At 39.2% G+C, this 17,393-nt stretch overlaps 1 protein-coding gene across 3 annotated transcripts in view; it reads left to right on the forward strand.

Annotated features, from left to right (window-relative positions):
- The window catches only part of LOC119504337 (zinc finger protein 609-like), a 99,955-nt gene that overhangs the window by 31,538 nt on the left and 51,024 nt on the right, over positions 1-17,393 (forward strand). The window lies entirely within an intron of this gene.

Genomic DNA, 17,393 nt, shown 5'->3' on the forward strand with positions numbered 1-17,393 from the left:
AAAAAATGTTGGCAAACAGTGTGGTTAATCAACTTAGTCAGGAAATTAATAGGAAATATCATAGAAATGCCTAAATACACTGAAGGGGGGCTTTAAAACAATACTGTCTTTCATCAGTTTAATCTTCATGGTGTGAATTAGCACAATAGGACCGAGCAGCACTGTAGGGTTCTTGAAGTTGTGCTTTGTGATAGCCCGTCGTTTACAGCCGGCTTGGAGGTGCACTCCATTCCCTGAAGCTGTCTGACATGCTGATGCATTAAAAAAGACCTACAGCTGTTTTCTCTTTTATCACCACATGGTGAATAAGGGCACCCTTAACCAATATGATTCTGAGACCAGCTACAGGAAATGTTTTTTTTTTCCCCCTCTTCTTGACAGCAGAGGATTCATTCATTTTAAAAGGATCATGATTTAAAAATGTCCTATGCCATGTTAAATATGTATACCAGCCAACATCAGTTGCATTTAACCATGACCGTGTTATATACTGTGCACGAGCCAGTAAAACCAAGTACCAATGTCAGACAAGAATATAATAGACGTTGTCAGCCACATTACGCCTGGGAAGTGAAGTAAATGTCACTTCTCGTTCCACTTTTATTTTCTTCGCACAATTTCTCCACCGACATAATCTTACAAGAACAATATAAAGATCTGTGTAGCTATTCACCCACACTTATCTTGTTCACTCATAGAGTTGATCTATCGCTGTGTCTATTGTAGCGGCCTTTTCATGCTCTGGCAGTATAAAAGACAGCAGAGCAGGGAGGTGCTGAGGACTGTTTTTGTCTGTCATCGTGTTCCATTCTTAATCCCACAAGCCCCAGCAATGCCTGGTGGAGCAGTGTGTGTGGGGGAGGGAGCTGGTGCAAAGCACGCCTTCGTCGTTTTTCCTGCTGCTCTGAAAGTGGCGTGGGGGATGGGCTGCGAGGAAGCCTGTTTGATTCCTTAAATCCAGGACACCCAGTCGTGAACGCAGGCTGTAGAGTCTCCTTGGGCTGACTGCTATGAAAGGCAATTTCAGGAAAGTCTTTGTAATCATAATGTATTTAGAATGAAAAGGCTTTAGAGGGAGAGCTACATGAATTGGTTTTCTACGCTGAATAAAGGAGAGAGAGGTCACAACGGTTTTCAAATCTCTAGCTGGTGAAAGGTATCCTTGAAAACGTGATAAAAAGGATGTGATTATATTGCTGCTAACAGCCATTTTGGCTTTAAGAGCCGTTTTTAGTTTGGCAACCCCAGGTAATGGCTAAAAAAATGCATTTTTTTAAAAAGTGCATTTTTTGTAAGTCAGTTTGCCATGTTAACCTCAACATGGAGAAACTGAAATGTTTCATCACTTAAGGAAGAGGGAGGATGTAGTAAGGAAGGATCCAAACCTAGTGCTGACACCCAGCCCATTCGTACGAAAAGGCGTATGAATGGAGCAAGTCATAGCGTCCAATAGACTTTTGGCGTGTCATTTGTACGCCATGTAGTCTGTACTGACTGCAATGTAAATACATCTACATAAATATGCTACACTCGGAGCGAGTGATGTAGAATAAAAAGCGAGAAAGACTGCTTATGGCAGGCGGTTGGGAATGTGGATGGGTCCAACAAACACACGACTATTAACCAGGAGACCGGTGATTTGTTTTATAAGTTACGTTAATGACGTTTGTCAGGTCTTTTTGAGTGATGTTTGTTTGTTTGTTTGCCATACTTATGTTACATTGTTTTCATACATGTATTACTTAGTTTATATACTTCATTTAAGCCCAACCATGATGTTTTTTCCTTAACCTAACAAAGTGGTTTTGTTGCCTAAACCTAACTGTGTACATTACCGTAGTTTTGTTTCAGGGTGTACAAATGACACGCAAAAAAGCCTAAAATGCGTCCTCATGACACACAGAATGTTCTTGTAATGTCGTGCTATTATATGCCTTCCCATAAGTATTTAATACTCTTATCAACACAGAAGTGGACAAATATGCTTTCTTTATGCAAATGTATGTATATATTTATTATTGAAAGTCAATTAACAACACAAGAACCCATTTTCATTCACATATCTTGATGTCAGAGGTCAACGGACCCCTTTGAAAATGGCCAGTTTTTCTTTGCCAAAGTTTGGAGCGTTATTTAGCCTCCTTACCAACAAGCTAGTATGACATGGTTGGTGCCAATGGATTCTTTAGGTTTTTCTAGGTTCAAATGATACCAGTATCTTCACTCTACCTTTAAAACTGAGCCCTCTACAACCTTGCAATCGCAAGTTGCGTTAATGCGTTAAAGAAATTAGTGGGGTTAAAACAAATTTGCGTTATTATGACGTTAACTTTGACAGACCTAATTCTTACATAGCAAATATTGGTTTGCTGCTATATTAGTGCTCTGGATATCGAATAGAGGACTTTAAAGAAAACAATTACTGTTGGGAAGTAAGTTTGTTAGCCTCGTTACATCTTGACTGCTGCTTTAAAAGAAGTAGCTGTCCCTCGTCCGGTGTAATCCAAGCACTAATCAGTATGTGTCTCACTAGCAGTCTTGTTCTCCATGGTAGAGGTGTAATAGCGAGGCTACATTGTCTGTGTCCTAAGTTAAAGCTCCCCAAAGCTTTGGCTCTCGGATGCTGAATAAATCATCTCTACTTCCTTCGTACAAGTGCTAACCACCTCTGAGTGTGTCTCACTCTCCCACCTCTCATTATACAAATCTAGAGGAGTAAGGCATTCGTTGGCTGCCTCAATGTGCCACTGGCCTTGATAAATGGAGCGGCTCTCATGGAAAATTACATTGGCAGCGTTACTTTGAGAAGTGGGGAGAGAGAAAGGAAAGGCAGCACTTGAATGAAAGAGCAGCGCTCTGCATTGCTGCTGATGTCCAGCTCGGGTGGTGGAGGGATCTCATGAGAGCTAGCTCGAGTTTTTTTTTTTTTCTCTTCGCCTCTCTGTGCCCGGCTGACTGTTGCTATTGTGTTACAGCTCATTCCTTTTAAGTAGCGCCAGGGCTTTTGAAGGCTCTGGGAGAGAAGAGAGACTGTGACTTATTTTAAGAAGGGGAGTAAATTACATCAAGAAGCTCACTACAAAGTGAGGCTGTTAGCTTACCTGTCCGTGTTCTAGTAAAGCAGATAAGCAGAGCTGTTGCTTTATTAACTGCCTGACAGTATTGAAGTGCTTGTTCAAATATGTTAGATCTCCTTTGCATCTCGCACAAATGTGTATCTTTAGCATTGTCATCTGTAAATCTACACTCTTTGCAGACATTAGTGATGTATTAAGCTGCCAGTTTACTGCCAGAACTGCTTGTCAGACGGTTGAATAGATTTGGAAATCCCCTCTATACACACCTTTCCGATGATTAGGGCTGTGTCCGACCATTTCTGTGAAGTCGGGGTTTAAACTTCTCTCTCTATCCTTCTGAATAACTCAATTTGTTAGTTTTTAATTGCAGCTTTCTTCAAATCATATATTTGGTAGGGCTGGGATACACCCATCTCCCGATTCAATACTATCACGATACTTGGGTGCCGATTCGATATGTATAGTGATTTTTAAGTATTGCGATTCGATATTACGATTTATTGCAATTTTGGTTGACTTTTTAACACTGGGAAAAGTTGGGTCATACACTTCTAGGGACTTTTACTTGGGAAAATATCTACATTGATACAGTAAAAATGTTTGATTGTCAGCATGTATGTAGTCAGAGATGTCCTGAAGTCAAATATATCAGTGATTGTCAGACATTATCTATTAATTTTTTTCCAGCAACCCAACAATTAACTAACTAACTGATCCTCAGATTAGTGTTTTTTTATTTTTTATTTTATAAGGGATATGTAATGTTTTATACTTCTGGTGAATATAATCTAATCAATCTTATTTCCATATATGTATTTTGTATATAAGTTTACCACTTTGGATTTAAAATGTGAGAGTGCAGGTTGTATCCATGCAGACACTTTCGTTTCGGCTCGCTGCGGTTTGTTTTGGTATGACGGATACTGAACGGATATGACGTCACGTTGCTCAGACTACAACATTAAAAGCGGTAACTTCCTCCTACCTCAGCATACACTCAAATGATGCAAATATATTGATTCACACATTTAAAAAAATCTATTTGAAAATCGTAAAAAAAAAAAAAGAAACCTGTGATGCATAGTTGAATACATAATTTTTCCCACTCCTAACATTGGACAACAGAGTTTTGAACAAATAACAAAACCTATTCATATAATCAATTACTTGATTCCACAGAACGTTTATAAATGATAGTATGGAATTATCTGCCAGCCCCAGTTTCATTGCTGTTGTGATTTCTGTGTTGTTTCCTCTGCCTGTTTGAAGCATTCACCCTCGGGGAGTCCCTCACTACTACAGGAAGAAAACATTTGACTCTAATTGTTTTCCACGTCTGCCATTAGCAGCTGCCTTCACAATAATGCGAAATGGTTTGAGCTTGTAGGCAAAACAAAACACTGACTCCATAAAGTAAGAAAATAAAATCAAGGACGTTAATAACAGACATGTTGAACATTGTTCTTTTTTAATCACTGAACAGCTGCTAGAATGGGCATAAAAATAAATGTAGTAATGTTAACATTGGTTAAGCCTTTTATATTTTCATTTAATGTGATCGTGCATGTCCCAGGGATACTCCTTTTTTTCCGCAGACTAAGATGCATACCATGCATACCGCACATTTTCAAGGTTTACAGCGTCTTATCCCTCACTGACATGCCTTTGCAAATCAAAACAGCCAGTAGAATCAGTGTAAATCAAAATGGCTTGTGTATTCACATGATGGAAAAAATAAACCGCAGCAAAACGCTGATATTTTCAGATGTCAGTTTCATAGGGCATACAATATGTTAATCTTCAAACCTTCCATAAATGTACAGCGGTTAAAAAAAAAACAAGGATTGAAATAATATGGTCACAAAACATCAAACATAATTGCATCAGTTCATGTTTTCCACCCCATCTTTTGTATTTTACTGTTTTTGCAAACATGCTTATTGATAATTATGTTGTTGGGTGAGGGCTTATCAGACGAACACAACCTCACAGTTGATTCTGAGATGGGAATACATTTTTAATATTTCCATCTCAAGCTGCCACAAACCATACACACAGCTTCCAAGATTAGTTGGCTCTCTCTCGTCATTTGGTACAAACCCCAAATGCTGCCAAATAACCGCAATTTCAGTGTTTTTACGTCCAACTTGTTTACGCTTGCTGTCTCTTCCTTTTATCGGAGGAAGTCAGTCAGCCTGTAAGTGACAATAATGAAACTTTTGAAACACATTTTCAATATATTATCATTCCAGATAACGCCCCAGTCTTAGTTTGTACATTATTGGACCTTGAAAGACAGGCGCCGCAAATGTAGACATAATTTAAGTCGGTTTATTTTATTACACAAATTTTATCTCCCAAACCTCCTCCTTGTAGGGATTTCATTAGCTTATTTCCATCACTAATCACTATCCAACATACTTTTTGATACCCAGGGGGAAATTGGGATGTTACAGTTGCCCTTTTATAGAAGCATAAAGAAATATATGAAAAATACAAATAAAAGAGTATGGAAAATGTAAATTATACACATAATGCTACAATATATAACACAATATATGTAGAGTTATATAAAAAAAAAGAAAAATAAGAAATGAGAAATATAAGAAAAATACCAATAAAGGAGTATACAGTATATAATGTAAATTATGTACATAATGCTGCAATATATAACACAATATATGTAGAGCAATATGAATAAATAATAAAAATGACAAATATGTGCATCAAACTAGGGCTGTTCCAAAGACTTTTTTGGAGTTTCGGTGAGAAATTTTCGAAGCTTTGCGGCATGGCGAACTACTGTACATATACGTACCTCTACACATAACAAACAGCGAAATCCATCTGAGAATAACTCATAATTAATTTTGAATGTATATAATGAATAATGTGGGATTATTCCTTATTTCATGGGCTATTTGGGGATTTATACATTATTATTACATACTTACTGTATATATAAAAAAAAACACAACAAGCATTGAATACTGATTTAGAGGTTGATTACCATGGCAACAGTCAAAGCTTCGAAGCATTCGGGTCAGCCTTAAAAATACGGAATATAAGAGATATGTGCATCAAACATATACAAAAATCATTCTGTAGCTCTACGTAGGGCACAGTCCAGTATTTCTGCACCTACGCTTCACTCTGCTGCAGTGAAAAACCAATTACATTTACAAACATTTTCAGATTCACATCGCTGTATAGACCGGCCATCAACCTTCACCCGAGAAATCTATATTAGAGAACCGTTGTAGCCTAAGCCTCCATTATAGCAGATTCCTCCCAGCCCACACAGCAGACCACAGGTTCAGATATTGAATTAGAAGAAGAATGCCGCGGCCCACAAAGTTTATAGTCTTGTTGCTCAGGAAATCCCTGTCGAGAGGAACCACAGGCTTTTTGTTTGGAAATATTTAATACTGGAACCAGGTCTTTCCAGTCGTAAACACTACTGCCTGTAGTCACCTTGACCCCAGTGGATGTTTAGCTTGATTTGTGTCCCATGATCTCACCGCTTCCTGGAGGCTTTTGGGATTTGTTGTCACTTTTGATATTGAGTGTAAAGTAAGCTTGCTTTTACCACAAGTGCTATCTGGAACAATGAAAACTTTGGAGAAAAAAAGACCTTGTTGTATTGAGTGTGACTCATCTTACTAGTGAAAGGATCCAATTCTGCAATGAGAGCCTTGTTGGCAGGTTTTCATCAACATGTTTTCCCCCCTAACTTACAATTGCATAGTTGGTTCATAGATCCTCTAAAAATTATCTATCTTATAAAAGAAATGTTTTCCAGTCTTTAGACAGACAGTCTTAATCAACAGAGTATTGTTTTTAAATCATGCCTGACTATTTTCCTCACAGCTAATCAAGGTGCATATAAACCTCCAGACTGCATGCTGGGAGTGTGAATGCCATATTGTTGCTCCTTTTTTTTATTAGGATAGCTTGGCTCTAGTATTCTGCTTTCATTAAGTGTTCATGCCTATAATCTTAAGCTCTTTTGGTATTTCGTAACCTAAAAAGTGTTAGATTTCTTTCATCAGTATAATTGTTTTAATGTGTTTTAATAGATTTTGATCTCTGAGAAGTTATTTTTGATTGTTCTGTTTTATCATCTAGTTTGTGAAGTGTATCAGAGATCAGCTGCCTTTTGTCTTGAAACATACTGTAACACAAATTAGATATCCTTTTTGTGAATGACTTTTCCAGAGAAAACCAAAAGACATCAGCCTCGACCACCAGTGGTTAATTTCAACATGGATAACAAGTTACGAGCGTTGCTGACGTTGTTGTCTATGCTATCAGCATTTTATAATGCTACTGCTGCCTAAATGCGCATAAGGCAAGCAATTATTTGAGCGCTTTACATCAATTCCTGTGTCCACAGCTGCTTTAAAAAGTCCAGACAAGCGTTTTAGGGCTGTTTCAGAATTAATCTCCGTCCATACTACGCCTGAAAACGCATATGACCATTCACATACACTGGGCATGCGGGTGCCGATGTAAACAGGAATTGATGTAAAACAAAGCTTGTAACACATTATCCATGTTAACCACTGGTGGTCGAGGCTGAGGTCATTTGTTTTCTTCCGGAAAAATGATCATGTGAAGGAGGCGTGACGAATCGGAGAAGGACAAAACATGACTGATAAGACCCGATCAAGAAGTGAACGTGGGTGCCTGCATCATCGTTTTCAAAGGTCTCTGTTTCTGTCCGTCCAGACTAAAACGCAACCCTGAAGTTTTAAACTGAAATGGATCAGCAGCGTTTTCAAACATCTCCGTTTTAAACGGCGTAGTAGTGTGGACGCTAGGCGTAAACGTTGCAAAAGTAATGCTTATCAAAACAAAAGCATTTTAGTGTGGATGTAGCCTCAGTATATAACAGTGTGGTCATATCTGCAGTCTGTAAAAGCGTCTGGCATTTAGCCCCTTGAAACTTGGTAATAGTTTTATTTTAACATCAGTATCATGAAGAAGGAACTTCATTTTTACCTTCCGCTTGAAACACAGATTAAGAATTGATGTGCTGGTTTTCTGCAGGGACACAAAACAATGTTGAGCTACTTTTGCAAAAAGCAATCACAGAGCTGTCAAACAAAGCCCCTGTCATGCTTTGTCTTTCCCTCCCCGTCTTTCTCTCTCTCCTAAGCTTTCCACGAGGTGTGTTGCTGTGTCTGGAATCGGCTCACTATGAAGGGGAGGCATGTGTGGGGGGAAGGGAGAGCAAAGGCTTGTACCACTAATTCAGCTCATGAAAGACTTATGCAGCAAGAGCAGCTGTCTTCCATTGTCAGGCTGCAGATTTCCAGTGTGCCTCATTTCGCCTCTCAATGCGTGAGTAGCAAGAGAGCCAGGGAGGAAACAAACCAGAATGAGAAGGGAAAAACAAGCGAGGGGAAAGGGAAAGCCAAATATCAAGACTTTCGATGTAGGCCTAGCTCTGTTTTTTCTATTTAAAACCGTAGTGGGTGTGCGGTTGGACCATAGTCTAATAATAAACCATGAGCCTATTCAGACCCAGTGTGCAGTATGCAGATAGATAAAAAAAAAGGGCTCTACTGTGGTGAGAGGGCATGTGAGGGGTAAGAGGAGGAGGAGGAGGAGGTGAGGGTAAAGAACTGCGTGAGATTAGGAGAGGAGGGAGGGAGGGTTGAACAGTGTTATGAATGGATAGAGTCTTTAACCCCCCAACACACTGAATAGTTTGTCACAGGCTGCTGCGGCTGTATGTGGAATGAGAGGAGCTGGCTGAGAGCTCTTGGATTCCTGAATCCTTGAGGCATGTGGTCTGATTAGCAGAACAAAACCCACACAGTGGGGAGGAGCAGACGTGGCTTTTTCCCCCCTTCAACTGGAATTTTCTACCAGCGAGGGGAGAGGTGGCTGAGAAGTTTGTACCGACTTGCTACGGTTGTAAAAAGTGTTTGCAGACTATGTTCGGGGGATTTCTCTGTAGCTTGTCTATTGTTTTGGCCGCGTGAAAAGACCTTCCTCCTCTTAATTCTTTTACCCTTCCCCTTAAATTTACACATTTTTCTAGTGCACATGTCAAAGTAATTATCAATATGGAGACAGGTTTGACCATGAAACACTGGATGAGAAAACATTTGCAGTCCAAGAGCTTAACAGCTTGCGAAAGGTTTTTCGTTTAACAAAGAGGAAGTTAACAGCAAGGCAGTGTTTGAGCAAGAGTGATTAAAGAGAGGATTACGTTTCTTGCCCTCCCCCCCTAATACTTTTCTAAAGGGATTGTTTGCAGCCAGTTTGTTGTTAAATGGAACAAGTTCGGAAAAAGCTTCAGCTGTGAAATTCCTTACTTCACTGCTTGTTTTCAAAGAATATCTATTTCCTCTGAAGTGTAACGTTCCTAAAACACTTGGAGTTCACCACTTCCTTATGTACTTTGGTTTGTCCTGCATCAAGTTAAGAGATTTAAGGCTATGTGGAATTTGCGTTTTTGAAACCTCTAGCCTTACCGCCAACCTGCCGTCAGAAGGTCAACATGCTGCAGTTTCCCAAACTTGACACCCTCTGGAACCAGTCCTGAGATTTCGTAGCTTGATGTTTTATGCCTATAGTTCACACTACACGACTTTAGCCCTGATTTTCCACTCACCGATAAAAGCCCCAGATCAGAGAAAATCGGCGGTGGCTTGGAGCTCGTGCGAAATGTGCAAGCTGTCCAAAGACATCGCAGATGCATTCCAGATATCTAGCAGGCTGAATATCCAGATCTGTCAGGGAGCTACAGCCGATGAGAGCGCGAGACACGTGGTTGAGGGGAAACCGAAACCTGACGGAGAGGTCACCTGTAACAATAGTAACTTTACTGTATGCTTTGCATTTGCATTTGCAACACGGATTAAAGTTGTTGTTGCACCTAGGGTGTTGGATGTTTGCATGAATAAACTTGACCCATAACACAGTGACTGATCACATATAAAGACGTGTGGAAACAGGCTGTTATGTGAACACGTGAAAAAACGTAGTTTGGAGACCTCGTCGGGGATTTTTGAAAGATCTTGTAGTGTGTGAACTCATAGAGGAGTAAAGAAACCAGAAAATATTCACATTTAAGAAGCTAGAATCAGAATGTTTTGACTTTAAAAATAAAAAATAGATACTCAGTGATTAATTGATTATCAAAATAGTTGGCAATTAATTTAATAGTTGACTAATCAATTAATTGTTGCAGCTCTAGATTCATCGTTAAAACATCAGAAAACATCACATTTTCCTAGAGCCCAAGGGGACATTATTAAATGTCTTGTTTTGTCCGACCAACAGTCCGAAACCCCAAAAATATTCAATTTATTTACTGTGATGTAAGTCCAATGTGAGAACTTTAAGAACCATCAAATGTTTACTTGAAAAATGGGGCTTAAATGATTAACCGATCATCGAAATAGTTGCAGATTTTTTTCTTTATTTAACTAAACAATTAAAGAACTAAAATCACCAACTCTACAGTAGTTTAAGTTGGGTAGCAAATGGTCAAATGCTGACTCTACTTGTGTTTGGGTGGGGTGGGAAATACAGAATGAGATCATGTCTCAACCTAAACATACATTTTATAGTTTATTTGTTTTCTGCAAACAACTTTTGCACGCATGTTTGCACGCACTGCCTTAAGCTAACAACTAATCTAGACGGGATGATATACTCCGTCCAGGAAGACGTTTTTTTTTTTTGCGTATACCAAAAGACATAAGTAGACCAAGGTTTTCTGTATAGACTAGTCAGATTCTTAACTCAGTTCTGCGTACCAGCTTCCACTGTGATTATCTATAATTGGCCTAAAAATACCACATGGCTGGTTGTATAGCCTTTTGGGAAAACAAGTATACACATATGTGTGTGGCTTGTTTGCCTGTTTTGGGATGTAGTTTCATTGGAGTGTCTCCTCAGTGTTCTCTGTGTTTTTTGAATAAAGTTAGGAAAGGAAAATACCTTGGGAAACCTGAAAGATTTTGACTACAAAGCACGAATGACGCAACGGTTGTCTGTAGTTTTACAAACCCTGTTATTGTTAAACTTAATTAGAATAAAGTTTCTTAAGACTTTGGTGTAATAAAACCATATGCTATAAGAGTGTTTATCCCCTAGGTATATGAGATGTTTATGTTATTACGGACACACAGTGTTTTTAGTGTCGACTCCTGTTCCACACAGCTAGGCTTCTTGTCATTTTACACTCCTTTAATCCCCCACAGAGGTAGACAACTGAGCAAACAGACATAATGGCTAATCCATTTTCTTATCTGTCAGATGGCGTTGTTGTTCGGGGCCGTTTGTTTGTCGTTTTCTGTCTTCTCCGGTCTTATCCCTCTCGTTACATTCTGCTGGATGTCGAAAGGCTCGTCTGCCAAAAATAGAGCAGCGGTCCGCATTTCAGCATGAGAAATTGGAGAAGCAAGTTAGATCATGTGCATGCCCTCCCCTTGCGCTCCGTCTGAGAGGTCAGCCTCGAGAGCAAAGCTTTTATACGAGCTTTTCTCTAATCCACCGACTACCGTGCCCATTTCGAGCATAATTGAATAACATCTGTTTAAACATAAATAGCTGCTTCTTGTGTATTAATAAAATTTAACAACACAGAGGTCTTATTTTGTGAGAAGTCTGAATTTGAGGGTCTGGTGGGTTGTGTCTGTGCTTGCATGCTTCCAAGCTTGGAAGTACAGATCTGAGATGAAAGGATTTTCTTTCCTATTCTAATCCGCACAGACAGCTAGGCCCTTGTGATTATTCCCGCCCCCTTCTCTCCACTCATCTCTTTGAATGCCGGGCCTTTCTAATTCACCCTAAAAAGGGTTTCAAAAGGGGATTATACCGCTGATAGAAATTAAAGGGAGAACACGTCCGTCCTTTGGGACCAATGTCAAACATTCATGAGTCGATGGATGTTTGCATCGTGCACAATATGGGACTGAATTCGGAGCAGTTTGCATTTCGCAGGGTTCCTTTTTTTTCAACACCAAATTGCTCATATAATGGTGTATTAATGATATTTTAGAAAAGGTTATTAATGTAAATGTTTACTCTGCGTGGGGAAAAAAATAAATACAGCATTGTATCGCGATATTTTTCGTGGCAATATTCAGGGATGCACCGATCCGATACCAGTGTTTAATTAATAAGCTGTATGCCTCACTGTGTGGATGTGACTCGGATCATTCCTTTGTGTAAGGCAACATCAGGCTTGACTTAAACATTGCTTTCGGAACCTTATGAAACAAAATGTAACCAGTAATTATGTAGATATAAATCTGCTGAATTATTATATTATTAAAATAATAAATCATGCACCAGCATCTTGGTAAAAAATCTTCAAAATTAACAGCAATTACAATTCAACTGTAACCCTTTTTAATGCAGCAACAAATTGGTCAAACAGGAATTAAAATTCCAGTATATAAACATAAAATTGAATTGCATAGATCGAGCCCTTTGTCATATTTGAGTCAGTATCGGCTCGATATCTGATTCGGTATTGGTGCATCCTTAGCAATATTGCATCGATGCGGACGTCAAGTATCAGCCTTTTATTATATAAACTATTAACCTCTTAATAATGGACGGACGCTATTCTCTATATATATATCTGTATATATTCTTGAAGCTGGCTCAGTCCTAAAGTTAGAGTGAAGATACTGGTATCATATGAAACTAGAAAAACTTAAGGAATCTATTGTACCATGTCATGTTAGCTTGTCGGGAAGAACGCTAAATTACGCTCAAAAATTTTGCTAAACCTTGGTGAGGAAGAACTGACATGGTCATTTTCAAAGGGAGCCCTTGACCTCTTCAAAATATGTGAATGAAAACTCTGAGATGAACAAAGTGAAAACTGTATCTTATTAGATAAAACAGATGTTGACAAACTGCAGAATTTGCAGTTGAAAAAAAGGTAATAAATCGCAATATATCTTATCGTAATACTCATATTGCATATCACAGAATGTTTAAAATCACATTAAGATTGTATTGTGACCTAAGTATCATGATAATATAGTATCGTGGAGCCTCTGGTGATTCCCACCGCTACTGTTTACTAGTTGTTGTTGAAAAAATTCCCAAAGATTTGTTGATCCACAACATGCAGACAGCAGCATCATAGCATACGCCTACATGCAATTTGTTGTTCTACAACGTTCCCCGTTACATCGAGAAATAGTCTTCCTATATAACAATTTTTGTCAACTAATAGAATCAAATTATGCAAATTGAATCTTTTAACAAAGAAATGTCATCATTGTTATAACACTAAAAGTGGATGTTCTTTATTGATGTCTTCTAAGAGTATCATTAAAGTTGACAGTTATGGGGAGAAATTATGTTCCAGTCAATTTGAAAATGATTTTAAATTACCATAAATCAGGATGTCATTAGCGTACATCAGCAAGACATTACCAATACTTTGTTAATGTGAGGGAAAGAATATCTTCAAAGTGCTTTATTCCTTTTGTTCAGCAGTAATTGTCATAGATTTACATGTTCGGCAAAGCACGGTTCTCATGACAGTTTTACACTGAAGCCCTTCATGTTGTTGGAGAGTGTTTGAGAATGAGGTAAAGCATCTTGTGGCTCACTGACCTGGGCCTCAGTCCAACAACTTAACGCTTCATCACCACTGAATCCCTTAAATCCTCACCCCCCAATCTAATGCTCTTAAAGAGAAAAAGATAAATAAATAAATGATATATACATTAAGTGTACAGACACTGTTGGATTGTAGCGTTCCGCTGCCCTAACTGAAGTTCCGCTTTGCTGCCAAGTCCTTTCAAACCCGATGACATGGAACTATTTGACTTTGGCATCAAGGAGTCGGTCACTGTTTACATGACCATTTTAAATTTATGCAGCTGGCAGACGCTCTTCGACCAGACTTGGCCTATGGAGGGATGAGAGTATTAAAATAACAATATATAAAGAGTTATGATGAAGTTATTGTGAGCAGAGCGACCATATAAACCAGGTCTGCACTGCGGATGACTCAGCCAAACATTAACTTCAAAGTCCATGTTGAGTTTGGGAAATGTTTAATGCCAGTCATAATAGACACAGCCTAACAGGGTCCAAAATGTACCCCTGCAAAGCGCCAAATGCGGGTAGATTTTCCATTTGGCGAGTAAATCTCGGAAGGCTATCCGCCACACTGGCAGGTAAACATTTGTACCAAAACAAACTATAAGCTTGGTTACACTGAGTCTCCATTGTGTTTTGGTGTCATTTACTCTGCTCTGTGTTGGAGTTTGACACATTGAGTGAGAGAGAGGATGAAGGAACATTACAGCTGTTAACATAGCAGTGCAGTGTGTGTACAGTTTAGGCTATTTGTCTGTGAATAAATGCTACAACTCCTCAAAGGACTCGAACTTAAAGACGTCCCGGCGTCCCAGGGCCGAAAAAAAATAGGATCGGGGAGGATGAAAGTTAATTTTTGGACGAATTAGGGACAAGAGTTGAAAGAAAAGTACCCTGCTAACTTTACAATGAACCACGATGAAATGACGTTTTGTGTAGTACACAGTTCTTAGTAAACCTCCTTCACAACATAAACACACACACACAGCACATACTGCCAGCCTCAAGACAGCCGCAGCAGCAATGGGGAATTATTCCCAAGTTAATGAGGTAAACTGGCTAGTATTAATGTTAGACTGTTTGATGTTAACGGTAACGTTACATTTAACGCTAGCTAACCAGTCAGCAACCGACGTTTGCATTCACAGTGAGTGAGCTGACGATAACGTTACGTTTACGTAAGGAGTCAAATCTCCGCAACAGCTCAAATCATGTTACTATAATGTTAACCACATATTTGCTTACTTACTCCTCTTCGTCCCCTATGGGTAATAAGGCTGTAATGAGATCTCCTCCAGCGCATTTTGTCTGTGGCAACATGCTGCTCTTCTCCCCATGGCAAGTGCATCTTGTCCAGCAGCTCCTCCAAATTTAGGACGCACCAGCCAGCAGGGCCGGTTATAGCTTTTTGGGGGCCCATATGCAAAATCTTGTTTTTTGACCAAATTCAACTTTTTACACCAAAAAATATATGTTTGAATTTAACTTAGCTGCATTTTTAACATCAAAATCAAAAGAAACATGCAAATGTATTACTGATTTAGTTCTCTTAGTTTTGTATTCCACATAATACCTTATTAACCCAATGAAATGTACTGAAACAAAACAAGGCAATTTATTATTTTTGGCCAGTAAAAATATTCTTGGCTGGTGGATTTTTTCATTTACCAGTCCCCTTGGCCGGTGAGTCAAAACGATACTTTTGGACACTGTAACCTAGCTTGTCCCCCATCCAGTGCACACTGTGTGTGAAGCTATTTATGGACTAAATGTTAGAAAATATTGGAATTGACGCCTTGTACTTGACCTGCAACTCTATCCTTTTATTCCTCCTCTTTGTCCGGCAAATTAAGTCTTCTTAATACTGCAGACTTCTGATCCCTGTGTCTTATAGATTATCTGTACCTACATGATTTACTACATTAAAAGCCTTAAATGTCATAAGTGATAAATGTAGGTTGTCCTCTGCAAATACCTCTCCTCAAAAACTGGGCGTGTGCCAACGACTTTTACAGTCTCCAGTGTGTGGAGGTTTGATTTTCTCATGCTGTTTCCTTTCCTTAAACAGGAGTACCACATGCATCAAAGTCACCCCTGCCACAGCAGAGTCCTCTTATGAATGCTGATATGCTCAATGGAGACTGCATCAGTGTCCTTGAATACAGGAGTGTTGCATTATCTGTAGTAGGCAGAGAAAGACTCCCGCTGTCAAAACAGTGTTCATCCTATATAATGCTGTTTTTCTCCCATCGCTCTTCCAGACCCTTTCGGTCAGCAGTCCTGTCAGTTGGTTTTTATTTACTACAGACACAGGAAAGAATATAATGTGGTAGTAGTACTGCTGGAAATAATTAAGAAAAGAAAAACAGTTAAGACCAGGTGGATATTACTCTTTATCAGAATCCCCATTGGCCAACACCTTAGCAACTATTATTCTTCCTGGGGTCAACATTCATACCGAAAGGCATTTTATTTTCCCCAGTACACCCAAAATTACTGCCTGTGGACTGGGAGAAAACCAGAACCACCTGGAACAAACACAGAGAGAGTATGCAAAGCGACTATCCAGGATGCTTTGAGCCCTTATTCACATGCAGTGTTTCCCCTAGGTTTACTGCTTTGGGGCAGCGGATCGGCCCCTAATTAAATACTCTTTCTACCACCACACCAAACTCCGTTCTCAAATTCAACACTTTAAAGTTTCTGTAAAGTTTTTTTTTTCAGTTACTACTTTTCAGTTACCACTTATTTAAAAAGAAAATACGTCACTTTTAAAGCTGGTCTGTTACTCCTGTTATTTCCTTCATACAAAACAGTGGTGATGAACTCCAGGAGCAGATGCCAGGAGTTGAGTTTTCATTAATAAAAAAATTATGACTGGTGTGTTAACTGCATGGCAAATTAATCAGAGCACACAAGGCCAAATTTCCTCCCAAGTTACCATACAACCAATTGCTAACAGACATTATTTTCACTTCATCGGTCTCTCCTCTGCTCCGAGAGACTAAGCCCCGCACTCAGTGAAACACGAGAGCAGAGGATATTAATGATCGTGTTAAATTTAAGCAGCGGTGCTCATAATGAATATAGGGTGGAACACTGACATGGGCATTCTGTTCACCTCTCAGTGGGTGAGTTGGAGGATGAAGTGATTGTTGTGTGTTAACTTTCAAGAGTTGTGAAATCCTGCTTCGTAGTAGTATTAACCTTTGTGCAGTATTGGCATCTGATAAGCCTTCAAAGTCAAACGGGCTTTCCAGATTGCATTTTGTTGGTATGGCTTGATGAAATGCACCCACTTAACCAATGAGCTACTGCAACAACATGTTGCAAGTGCAGACTAAGTGATCACTGTTCATCTACAGTTTCTACAGTGTTCAATAAAAACCCACGACGAAGATCAATTTAAAGATTTTACTGGTTCAGATTACGTTTTTAACCATGTAGCTAAGCAGCTTACTGTACCAGATAGACAATACCTGATTACTTAAAGAGGACCTATTTTGCTTATTTTCAGGTTTTATTTTGGGTTTCTAGCAGAACATGTTTACATGCTTCTTTTCACCCTCTGTCTGAAACAATGTTTGAGCTTCTGCCCCCCCTCCCGAAAAGCTCCACTCTTAACTAGCTTTGTTTGAGGGTGTACCAAACTAGCCGCTAAGCAGGTATTATGCAAATGTGATACTTGTTTACATCACCATGTTACGAAAGAAAAGGCGG

This window comes from Sebastes umbrosus, chromosome 2 (assembly GCF_015220745.1).
Source record: "Sebastes umbrosus isolate fSebUmb1 chromosome 2, fSebUmb1.pri, whole genome shotgun sequence".
NCBI lineage: Eukaryota > Metazoa > Chordata > Actinopteri > Perciformes > Sebastidae > Sebastes > Sebastes umbrosus.